At 50.3% G+C, this 11388-nt stretch overlaps 1 protein-coding gene across 16 annotated transcripts in view; it reads right to left on the bottom strand.

Moving 5' to 3' along the window:
• Positions 1-11388, bottom strand: part of ZFR2 (zinc finger RNA binding protein 2) — a 64017-nt gene that overhangs the window by 42149 nt on the left and 10480 nt on the right. For 3 of the 16 annotated variants that reach the window (XR_007516417.1, XR_007516419.1, XR_007516418.1), the window contains exon 3: positions 6365-11157. The exons of 8 other annotated variants lie outside the window; for them this stretch is intronic. The gene's annotated coding sequence lies outside the window, so the exon portion shown is untranslated. Of the gene's footprint in view, positions 1-6364; positions 11158-11388 lie in introns of those variants that run through there. 5 more of the 16 variants (XR_007516421.1, XR_007516422.1, XR_007516416.1 and 2 more) reach the window with 5 other exon arrangements.

Raw genomic sequence — 11388 nt, forward strand, 5'->3', positions numbered from 1 at the left:
GGAATTGCAACCAACGTTGCAAAGCAATCTGTGTAAATTTTTGAATGAAAAAAAAAAAAAGGAGAATCCACTTGTGTAGCTTCCTTTGTCCTGGGATCGAGAGTCTTCAAAGAAAGTTAAATCTAACAGAAGGAACCAACCAATCCACCCTATTATTAAAATACGGGAAGACCAGTTAGTGCAAAACTAAAAAATCTGAACTGAAAAGGACCAATTTTCCACTTCGCCCCCACTGGGATGGCTCACCTCAAAAAAAAAAAAAAGAAAATAACAAGTGTCAGTGAGGATGTAGAGAAACCGGCACGCTGGGGCATCGCTGGTGGGGGCGTGAAACGGTGCAGCCACGCTGCAAACGGTCCGGAGATTCCTCAAGGAGTCAAACATTAAATTACCATAAAAACTAAGCCCGTTGCTATTGAGTCGATTCTGACTCAGAGCGACTCTTGGAACGGAGTAGAACTGCCCCACAGGGTTTCTAAGACTTAATCTTTTTTTCTCTTTATTTTATTGTATTTTTGGTGAAAGTTTACACAGGAAATTAGGTTCCCATTTAACCATTTCTATACACACTGTTCAGTGACACTGCTTATAGTCGTCACACTGTGTCAACATTCTTATTTCCAGCTCATTGTTCCGTTTCCATTAATCTAGGTTCTCTGCCCCTTTACCGTCTCGTCTTTGCTTTAGGGTAAATATTGATCGTTTGGTCTCAACAGATGACTATTTAAAGGCGCACAGTGCTCACGGGTGATATTTAATTTTATGAGCCAATCTATTATTTGGCTGGAAGGTGACCTCCGGGAGCAGGTTCAGTTCCAAGTTTGAAGGGTATCTTAGGGCGATAGTCTGAGGGGTGCCTCTAGTCTCTACCAGTCCAGTAAGTCTGGCCTTTTTTTAGGAATCTGAGGTTTGTTCTACATTTTTCTCCCGTTCTATCTGGGCCCATCATCTACGGTGTCCCTGGTCAGAATGGTCATCCGTGGTAGCCAGGCACCATCTCATTCTTCCGGGCTCAGGACAGATGAGGCTGTGGTTTACGTATTAGTCCTGTGGACTAGTTCCTTCTTTCGGTCTTTGGTTTTTTTCTCTTTTGCTCCTGACGATTAGATATCAATAGTTCTATCTTAGATGGCTGCTTGCAAGATTTTAGAACCCAGATCTACATCCAAACTAGGATGTAGAACAGTATCTTTATGAACTATGGTTATGTCCAAGGCTGTAATCTTTACGGAAGCAGACTGCCATACCTCTCTCCCGTGGAACCGCGGGTGGGTTTGAACCACCAACCTTTTGGTTAGCAGCTAAGTGCTTAACCACTGTGCCACCAGGGCTCCTAAAATTACCATAGGACCCAGCCATTCCACTCCTAGGTATATGCCCAAAAGACTGAAAGCAGGGACTCAAACAGATACCTGGACACCAGTGTTCACTGCAGCCTTATTCACAATAGACAAAAGGCTGAAACAACCAAGCAGAATGGATAACAACGGCAATATCATTGTTGTTAGTTGCCATCGAGCCAAGGCCAACTCAGCAACCTCACGTGACAGAGCAGAACTGCTCCACAGGCTTTTCAAGGCTATGACCTTTCGGAAGCAGACTGCCAGGCCTTTCTTCCGAGAGGCCTCTGGGTGGGTTTGATCTACCAGCCTTTCAGCTAGTGGTTGAGTGCTTAGCCATTTGCACCACTCAGGGACCCCGGTGAAATATTATTCGGCCATAGAAATGAATGAAGTCCTGATACATGCTATCACCTGGATGAACCTTGAAAATATCATGCTCAGTAAGAGAAGCCAGACACAAAAGGATAAATACTGTCTAAGCCCACTTATATGAAATGTCCAGAACAGGCAACTCCAGAGAGACAGAGAACAGATTAGCGGTTGCCAGGGGCTGGGGTGAGGGGATTGGGGGTGATTCTGTCCTCAGGGGACATGGGCAATGTCTGGAGATATTCTTGGTTGTCACATGGCGAGGGTCTACTGGCATCGAGTGGGTGGAGACCAGGGATGCTGCTCAACACCCCGCAGTGCACAGGATGCCCCCACCCCAGAGAAGGATCTGGTCCCCATGTCAGCAGTGCTGCCCCTGAGAAACTTTGATCAGGGTTGGGGTTTCCCAGGCTTAGGGATCGGTAATTAGAGCCTGGAGTCCCTGGGTGGTGCAGACAGTTCACAGTCACAGCTGCTAACTGAAAGGCTGCAGGTTCGAGGCCACTCAGGCACCTTGGAAGAAAGCACTGGTGACCTGCTTCTGAAATACCACCCACTGAAACCTCGGGGAGACAGCTCTACTCTCACACGCGCGGGGTCGCCACGAGTTGGAGCCGACTCCATGTTGCCTGGTTGTAACTGGTTCGGGGAAGCAGCTGAGTCAACCAGCAGAGCGGCTCCTGCCCAAGATCCCCCACACCAGGTCCGAAGGGCGAGAGACCCACCCCTTCTCCAGCTTCCGCCAACGGTGGGGGCGGTGTCACTGCTGGTTGCCTCACTTCTCTGCTCCACTTCTGCAAACAGGAAGCTCACCCGCTAAAAGCCCTTTCCTGGGTCCTTTTGAAAGCTGTGGCCTCCTGACCTCGTGACTCCCTGAAAACCCGCACAGCCAGTTCTGTCTCTAATTGCCTTGGATTCCAGATACCAGGCTAACGAGCCTGCAGGTGGGTGGGGCAGAAAGCCTTTGTGAAGGTGACAGTGCCTGGCAGCAGTGCCCTGGTGGTGGAGGATGGGACACGGGGGCTCTAAGGACTCCCCCCTAGGGCGCATCTGGGACACCCGGGAAAACCTCCGTCAACATCGCACCTGCTGAGGCTGGAGTCCTGGCTGGCAAAGACCGATCAAGCTTTCTCACACGTGGGCTGAGACCTGGGGGCCAGAAATGTTCTGTGACAGGTACGGCGAGTACCTCGGATCTTCTGGCCCCATGATGCCAGGATGCTTGTCCTGTCGACGGGCAAAGAGGGTGCCTGCGTGGTTTGAGCTGCAAGAAATACTCTGACGGCCTCCGGCCTGGGGGACCTCATCTGTCCCTTCCTCAAACCGCCCCCACGGCTTTTGCATTCCCCCTCCCACTCACACATCTGTTTTGTTGTTCGCTGCCAAGTCGGCCCCCACTCATGGTGACTCCATGCACAAGGGAACAAAACGCTGACCCGTCCCGCCACATCCCCGATTGGCTGTGGATTGGGCTGTTTTGATCCATATGGTTTTTATTAGCTGGTTTTGGAAGCAGATCGTCAGGCCTTTTTTCCTGGTCTGTCTGAGTCTGGAAGCTCTGCTGACTGTCGTTCCCCGTCATCGTCAGTCCCCAACCCCCACCCCCAACTCCTAGGCAACCGCTACTCCACCTCCTGTCTCAGTGGACTTGCCGGTTCTGGGCCTTTGCTCTGTGGCCTTCTGCAGCTGCTTAATTTTTTTATTTGTTGCTCTTGTTGAGAATATACACACCAGAACGTATACCCATTCAACAATTTCCACGTGTACGGTGCGCTGACATTGATTACATTCAAGTTGTGCAATTGTTCTCACCCTCCCTTTCAAATTTTTCCTCCCCCTTTAACATAAACTCACTGCCCCCTCAGTTTCCTATTTAAGCTTTCGAGTTGCTATTGTCAGTTAGATCCCATATAGTTCTTCAAAGAAGCAAAATGCTCACAGCAAACATTCTTTACTAATTTAAACTGTTGTTTGGCTTAAGAAAGACTTTAGTGGATATTTTTGGTTTAAGGTTTAAAGACTGTCTCAGGGCAATAGTTTTGGGGGTTCATCCAGCCTTCATGGCTCCAGAAAGTCTAGATCTTATTAGAATTTGTAATTCTGTTCTGCATTTTTCCCCTTTTGATCAGGATTCTTCTACAGAATCTTTGATGGAAATGTTCGGTAATGGTAGCCGGGCACCATCCAGTTCTTCTGGTCTCGTGGCAAGGGAGGCAGTTGTTCGTGGAAGCAATTAGCCACACATTCCCTGTCCTCCTCCCATTCCTGACTCCCCTCCTTCCTCTGTTGCTCCAGGTGAATACAGACCAAAACAGGTGATATTTTAAAGCCTCAAGAATGGGTGAGATCTACAAGTGAGAGTGTGCTTTGAACAGAGAAGAGGCTCAAGGCCTGAGCCAGGGTCCTTCAGCAATAACTGAGGGGGGAGGGGAGCAGCAGAAGTGACTGGGAAGGTTCAGCAGCAATGGCAAGTGGGGGGCAGGCGGCGTGGGGCTCTGGAAGCCAAGTGAAGCCAGGAGGGGACAATGGACATGGGCAAGACTGCTGGCTGGGGCTGAGGAATGAGAAGTGGCCAGTGGGGGTCCCGGGGCACCGTAATGACCAAGCCCTCCGTGCAGCAGAGGGGGTTGAGTCTGGCCATGGTGAGCTTAAGAGAGAATTTTGGTGGTGTTTGTCACTGAGTCAATTCTGACTCATAGTGGCCCCATGGGACAGAGTAGACGGCCCCATAGGGGTTCCTAGGCTGTAATCTCTACAGGAGCAGATCACCGGGTCTTTCTCCTGTGGAGCCACTAATGGGTTCGAACTGCCAACCTTTCAGTTGGCAGCCAAACACTTAACCATTGCACCAAGAATGGGAGGAGACGGACTGTCGGCAGCAAGGAAAACTGCTTTCATGTTTTGCTGTAAATAAATCACACTAGTTGATAAGGAGTCAGCCTCAACTCACAGCAACCGTGTGTATGTCAGAGAACTGTGCTCCACAGGGTTTTCAATGGCTAGTCTTTCAGAAGTAGATTGCCAGGCCTTTCTTGCAAGGTGCCTCTGGGTGGATTTGAACCACCAACCTTCCAGTTAGCAGCCAAGCACCTTCACTGTTTGTGCCACCCAGGGACTCCCTGCTACAAATGGAAGACAAGAAGGGGAAATGTTAGCCAAGAGAGTGTAAGATGTGAACACCCTCACCAGCATCCCAAGGAGCCATTAAAGAGCCAAGACACTGGGAGGAACTGGTCGGGAGAGCTGTTCTCTGGTAGCACAGAGGGGTGCAATCTAGTCCCTAAGTGGAGGGGTGGCCTTTGCCAGGAAACAGGAGGGGAGCCAGAGCGCTGGGCACACATGCAGGTGGTAGTGGTGGGGGGCTTCAGGGACCTTCTCTTATTGAGAAGACCTTGATTTTCTCCATGAAATTGGAAAAAAGGCAAGAGCAGGGCATGCGGAGGGAGGCAGAGGGATGGGACGCCTGAGAGGAGGCAGAGTGGAGAAGTACGGGAACCAGGGAGGCAGCCACAGCCACCAGAAAGCCCGTGGGGCCCACCTGTGGCTATGGCTGTGAACTTGAACTAAAATGAGACCGGCAGTTCTCTCTGGGTTCAGCAACACAGGGGCAGGTGCAGAGCGGGCCTGAGAGCTGGAGTCACCTGGTCCTGCACCACCATCCCCACGATCAGGTGCCAATCTGTTATGATCCACACGGTTTTGACTGGCTGATTTTTGGAAGTTGATCGGCAGGCCAACTAGCCAAGGGAGTTGAGGAGGCAGGCAAGGAATTGACGGCAACAAACTCTTGTGGGATTTTCGCAAAGGAGGTTGTGGTCGGCAGAATAATGGCCACCCAAAGATGTTCACACCCTAGTCCCCAGAACCTGTGAACACGTACCTTGCGTGGCAAATGGGACTTTGTAGATGAGATTAAGAATCTTGAGATTCCCCTGGATTATCTGGATGGGCCTGATGTAACCACACACACACACAGAAACCCACTGCTGCCAAGCTGACCCCGACTCATAGCGACCGCATGTGACAGAGTACAGCTGTGCTCCACAGGGTTTTCCAGGTTATGATCTTTACGGAAACTGACCGCCAGGCCTTTCTTCAGCAGTGCGACTGGGTGGATTCAAACAGCCAACTTTTAGGTCAGTAGTTGAGTGCAAAGTGTTTGTGCCACCCAGGAGCCTTGATGTAATCACAGTTCCTTATAAGGCTGAGAGAGAGATGTGACAAGGGTAGCAGAGCCTGGGGCGATGTCTCAAGGAATACAGAGGCCTCTACAAGGTGGAAGAAGCAAGAAACCAATCCTCCCCTGGAGCTTCCAGACAGAACCAGCCTTGCCCACACCTTGACTTTAGCCCACCAAAACCCACTGCCGTCAAGTCATTTCCGACTTACAGCAACCCTACAGGACAGAGCAGAGCTGCCCCATAAGGTTTCCAAAGCCGTAATCCTTAAGGAAGCAGACTGCCACGTCTTTCCTCTGAGGAGCAGCTGGAGGGTGCCAATTGCCCACCTTTTTGTTAGGAGCCAAGCACTTAACCACTGCACCACCAGGCCTCCTGACTTTAGCCCAGTGAGACTGGTTTTGGGCTTCTGGTCTCCAGAACTGTGAAATAATACATTTGTGTTTATTTTTTTATTTTAATTTTATTGTGTTTTAGGTGAAAGTTTACAGCACAAATTAGTTTGTCATTCAAAAACTTATACACAAACTGTTTTGTGACATTGGTAAACTTGTCTTTTATTGCCACTAAATTTGTGGAAATCCGTCACAGCAGCCAGTGGAAACTGACACAGATGCAGGGAAGACAATGAGGGGTGAACTGCAACAGAACAAAAACCAAACCAGCTGCCGGCGAGTCCGCTCCAGCTCATGGAGCGCCCACGTGCGTCAGAGCTGAGCTCCACAGGGTTTTCAGTGGCTGGTTTTCCAGTAGGGAGCCAAGACTTTCTTCCAAGGTACCTCTGTATGGGTTCAAACCAACTTTTTGGTTAGTAGCGGAGTACTTTACCATTTGTGCCACTCGGGCTCCAGAAAAACTGGGAGAAGGTGGGCTGGAGGTCCTCGTGGTACAAAGGACTGGCGCAGGGGAGCCAAAAAGGCAAACCAGGAGGCGGTGCTCAGAGGGGCTACAGACAAGCTGCAGCCACTGATCTAACGTGGTTTTCGCCCACTGCTGCCGAGTCGGTTCCGACTCAGGGCGACCCGTGCGCCCTGACACAGAACTGTGCTCCACAGGCCTTGACCGGCTGTCATCTTTACGGAAGCAGGTTGCCAGGTCCTCTCCCTGTGGTGCTGCGGGCTGAGGCGGAACTGCCGACCTTTAGGCTAGCAGTTGAGCGCAAACCATTTGCGCCACCTAGGCACCATCTGTCTAAAGCAGGGTCAGCAAACTTTCCCATCAAGGGCCAGATGGTAAATATTCCTGGCAGGCCATGTACAATCTCTGCTGCATTTTCTTTTGCACATTTTGCTTCCGTTTTCTATAACCCTTTACAAAGCCTCAGCTCAGGGGCTGCACAAGGCCAGGCTGCAGGCTGTGGTCTGCCGAGCACTGGGCAAGGGGCGAGCGAGGGGCTGAAGGAGATGTCCAGGAGCACGGAAGCCTGTATTTGGAAAGATGGCAGTGTATCTGGGAAGGGGCAGTGGCGGTCCAGGGGTAGAATTCTCGCCCTCCACGTGGGAGACCCAGGTTCAATTCCACGGACCTCATGCATCTATCGCCCATCTGTCAGCGGAGGCCTGCGTGCTGCTACGATGCTGAGCAGGTTTAGCGGAGCTTCCAGACTAAGACGGACTAGGAAGAAACGCCTGGTGATCGGCTTCAGGAAATCAGCCACAGAAAACCCTACGGATGGGGGCAGGGAAGCCAGAGTGCTGGAAATGGAAAACCAGAACACAACTGAGAACACTGACACAATGTGAAAGATGTAACTAATGTCACTGATCAATTTGTGTGGAAATTGTCAAAGGGAAACCTAATTTGTTGTGTAAACCTTCACCAAAAACACAATTGGGTATTATTAAAAACAAAAACCCCTCTGGATCACAGCGGTCCGACTCACGACCCATCACAGGGATAGCACAGGACCGGGCAGCATTTTGTCCTGCCGTGCATGGGCTCATCGTCAGTCGGGGCTGACTCAACGGCAGCTCATGACAACAGTCTCTGGAAGGATGGATGCTGCCAGGGCACTTACAAGGACAGACTGAAATCGCCAAGGATTCCGATAGGGAAAATGCTGGAGGGAAGTAAAACCTCCAAGGACTGAGGACAAGACAGAGGGTCAGAGAGTCTGGTGCCCTGAGAGTCAAAGCCAGCAGTTTGTAGAGAGGACAGGGCGTGTTCAGGAAGTCCCATGAAGAGCAGGAGGACCACTACCCAGTTCCAGGTCAGGACAGGCAGGAGGGAGGGCCCAGGGAACACAGAGCCTTCAGGGCAAGCAATGTTTCCCAAGAGCAAGAGGATGTGCCATGAGACCAGACCTGGATGGTATCTGGCTACCGTTACTGATCAAAAGGGGGAAAATGCAAAACAGAATTTCAAAATCTCATGGAATCCAGATTTTCTGGAGCTGTGGAGGTTGGACAAACCCCTGAAACTACTGCCCTGAGATAATCTTTAAACCTTAAACCAAAAATAGTCCCTGAAGTCTTCTTAAAACCAAACAATAGTTGTAGTTTAACTAGTAAAGAATGTCTGCCTTGAGCATTGTGCTTTTTTGCAGATCTATATGGGATGAAATGGACAACGCTAATTTGCAAGGTACGACAGGAAGTTTAGGGGGCAGTAAGTCTATGTTAATGGTGGAAGAACAACTCAGAAAAGGAGTGTGAGAACAGTTGCACAACTCAAAGAATGTAATCAACGTCATTAACTGTACAGACATTGTTGGTGTATATTCTACTGTGTATATTAACAACAAAAAATAAAAACAGAAGGCAAAGAAGAGAGGCTGAGAATGGGAGGGGCTCTGCAGAGAGCCAAGAGGAAGAGCGGGTGTGGGCTTCCAGCTCGGGAACTGGGAGGGCACATGCAGCCCAAGAGGGATGTGGGTTCTGCAGCCCAAGTGCTTGGCTTCCAGGCCCGGCTCTGCTCACTGTGAGGGCCCTGAGCAAGCCACTTACTCGTTCTTAGCCTCAGTTTACTCACCTGTGAAATGGGGGCACCTGCCTCTGGGGATGGCATGACCATTCAACAAGAACACCCACGGGACAGTGCCTAACACACAGTGGCGGCATATAGTGCAGACCCACTTGGAGAGCTGCTAGAAGCCGGGGCTTCTGTAAAATCTCTCGGTTTTTAAATGCTGGCAACTGATTCAGATGAAGTGAGCCAAAAACTAGGTACACAGGCCAAGGGAAGCAGGTCTGAGAACAGGCCGTGGTCTGCAGGTGGCCATTTTTCAACCTCTGACCTACGTGGAGGAGTGGTGACTGGGGAACAGAACGAAGTCACAACACAAATTTACTGAGTGAAAAACCAGAGCCAGGTGCCAGCGAGTCAACTCCAACTCCCAGCAACCCGACGTGTGTCAGAGCGGAACTGGGCTCCGTGGGGTTTTCAATGGCCGACTTTTTTTCTTCTTTTTTTTAAAATTGTACTTTAGAGGAAGGTTTACAGAACTAACTTTTCATTAACCAGTTGGTACACACACTGTTTTACAACATTGGTTACCACCCCTGTGACATGTCAACACCTTCCCTTCTCGACCTTGGGCTCCCTATTACCAGCTTTCCTGCCCCTCCTGCCTTCTGGTCCTCTCCCCTGGGCTGGTGTGACCCTATAGTCTCGCTTTGTCCTGTGGGTCTGTCTAAGCTTAGGCTAAAAGATGAACTCTGTGGTGACTTCATTACTGAGCCTAAAGGGTGTCCGGGGCCATACTCTCAGGGTTTCTCCAGTCTCTGTCTGGTAAGTCTGGTCTTTTTTGTGAGTTAGAATCTTGTTCTACATTTTCCCCAGCTCTGTCTGGGACCCTCTACTGTGATCCCTGTCAGAGCAGTCAGCGGTGGTAGCTGGGCACCATCTAGTTGTGCTGGACTCCGTCTGGTGGAGGCCGTGGTAGATGTGGTCCATTAGTCCTTTGGTCTTTAGCTTTCGTCTTCCCTTGCTCCTGAAGGCGTAAGACCTGTGGAGTATCTTAGATGGCTGCTCACAGGCTGTTAAGACCCCAGACGCTGCTCACCACAGTAGAACACAGAACATTTCCTTTATAAGCTATGTTATGCCAATTGAGCTAGGTGTTCCCTGAGACCACGGTCCCCACAGCCCTCAGCCCAGTAGTTTGGTCCCTAAGGGAGTTTGGATTTGTCCATGGAGCTTCTCAATGGCTGTTTTTCTGAAGGAGACCACCAGGCCTTTCTTCTGAGGTACCTCTGGGTGGGCCTGAACCACCAACCTTTTGGTCACCATTTGCACCAACAGGGACTCCGCTCTTAGTAAAGCTTCCCCTTACACAATGAGCCTAAGCTTCCTGCAGCTGTTGTTAAGTCGCCTGTTGCTCAAAGGGAATGTGTGTCACTGTACTAACGGCACCAACAGCTGCTATCTCCATGGCAACACGGACCAGCTGGTGCTATCTGTCTGGGGAGGGAAGAAGAGCTGGGAGTGTCCCTGCAGCCAAAGCACCAGTCACCTTTTAGCTGACAGAGCTTGCAGGCTTCCTGGGTAATGAAGACTTCTAGGTCCTGGCTGGGCTCATCTTTGTGTCACGAGCGACATTTCTTTTGACAGCTTTTTGGCGTGAATATTTGTTTTGGGGGAGTCAGGCTTTTTGGGGTACATTCCTAGATAAGATGTTATAATGCAAAGCTGATCAGATGGTCACCTAACTGATGGGGACGTCACGTGCCCACAGAGTCCTAGTCTCTGGACCAGGGCTCTCACCTCTGGACATGTTCTCCCACCTGTCCCCTAAGGGCAGACCCCTTGAGGTACACCCGGGAAGTGGTGATGAATGTCTCAGGGTTGGGCAGGATGATGGCGGGTCGTTCTGTATTTGTATATGATGATGCTTTCTGCAGACCACCTCTTCCAAAGGGTCACCCTCGATGAGAACACAAAAAATAAAAACCAAAAGTTAGGTTCAGAGTCCAAGGAAAAAATCAAGTGGAAACGTCACTTTCCTGGAATCACAGAGCAGAGAAACCTCGCAGCGCTTTCTGTGAAAATCCTGGAATGCCCCTCCTAGGACAGGCACAGCTCGTCACCTGCTTACCCACCGCCCCCTCCAGCGCCCCCCAGGAGGCGGGAACTAAGCCGGAGAGAGATCCAATCTCAGGAGCCAGCCAGCTGGGAGTCGGTCTCTAAGGCTGCCTGCCTCTGGGGCTCTGAGAGAAGACCTCTGCTCTGACCTTGACCTCAGCTCCGCCTTCCGGGGCTGAAGGAGGCCTGGCGGACATTCAGGGTTCATGGTCACGGTGTCCGTGTGTACAACGCTGATTTGTAACCTGCAAGACAAAATGTTCTTCCGTTCACTAAGGACGTTCAGCAGGAAGCATGTTTTCAAATGTTTTATTGGCAACAAAATCACGTTTCAATTACTTCATGGGCATATACATATACATACATACCCAGGAAATATTTCATTTGGCAATTATTTCACAAGAGTGTTGTACTTAAAATATATAACACAAACGGTCACACTCAACAGTTTTGGGTTTTTTAACAGCAGAATTTCT

The sequence above is a fragment of the Elephas maximus genome, chromosome 3, assembly GCF_024166365.1.
Source record: "Elephas maximus indicus isolate mEleMax1 chromosome 3, mEleMax1 primary haplotype, whole genome shotgun sequence".
Lineage (NCBI taxonomy): Eukaryota > Metazoa > Chordata > Mammalia > Proboscidea > Elephantidae > Elephas > Elephas maximus.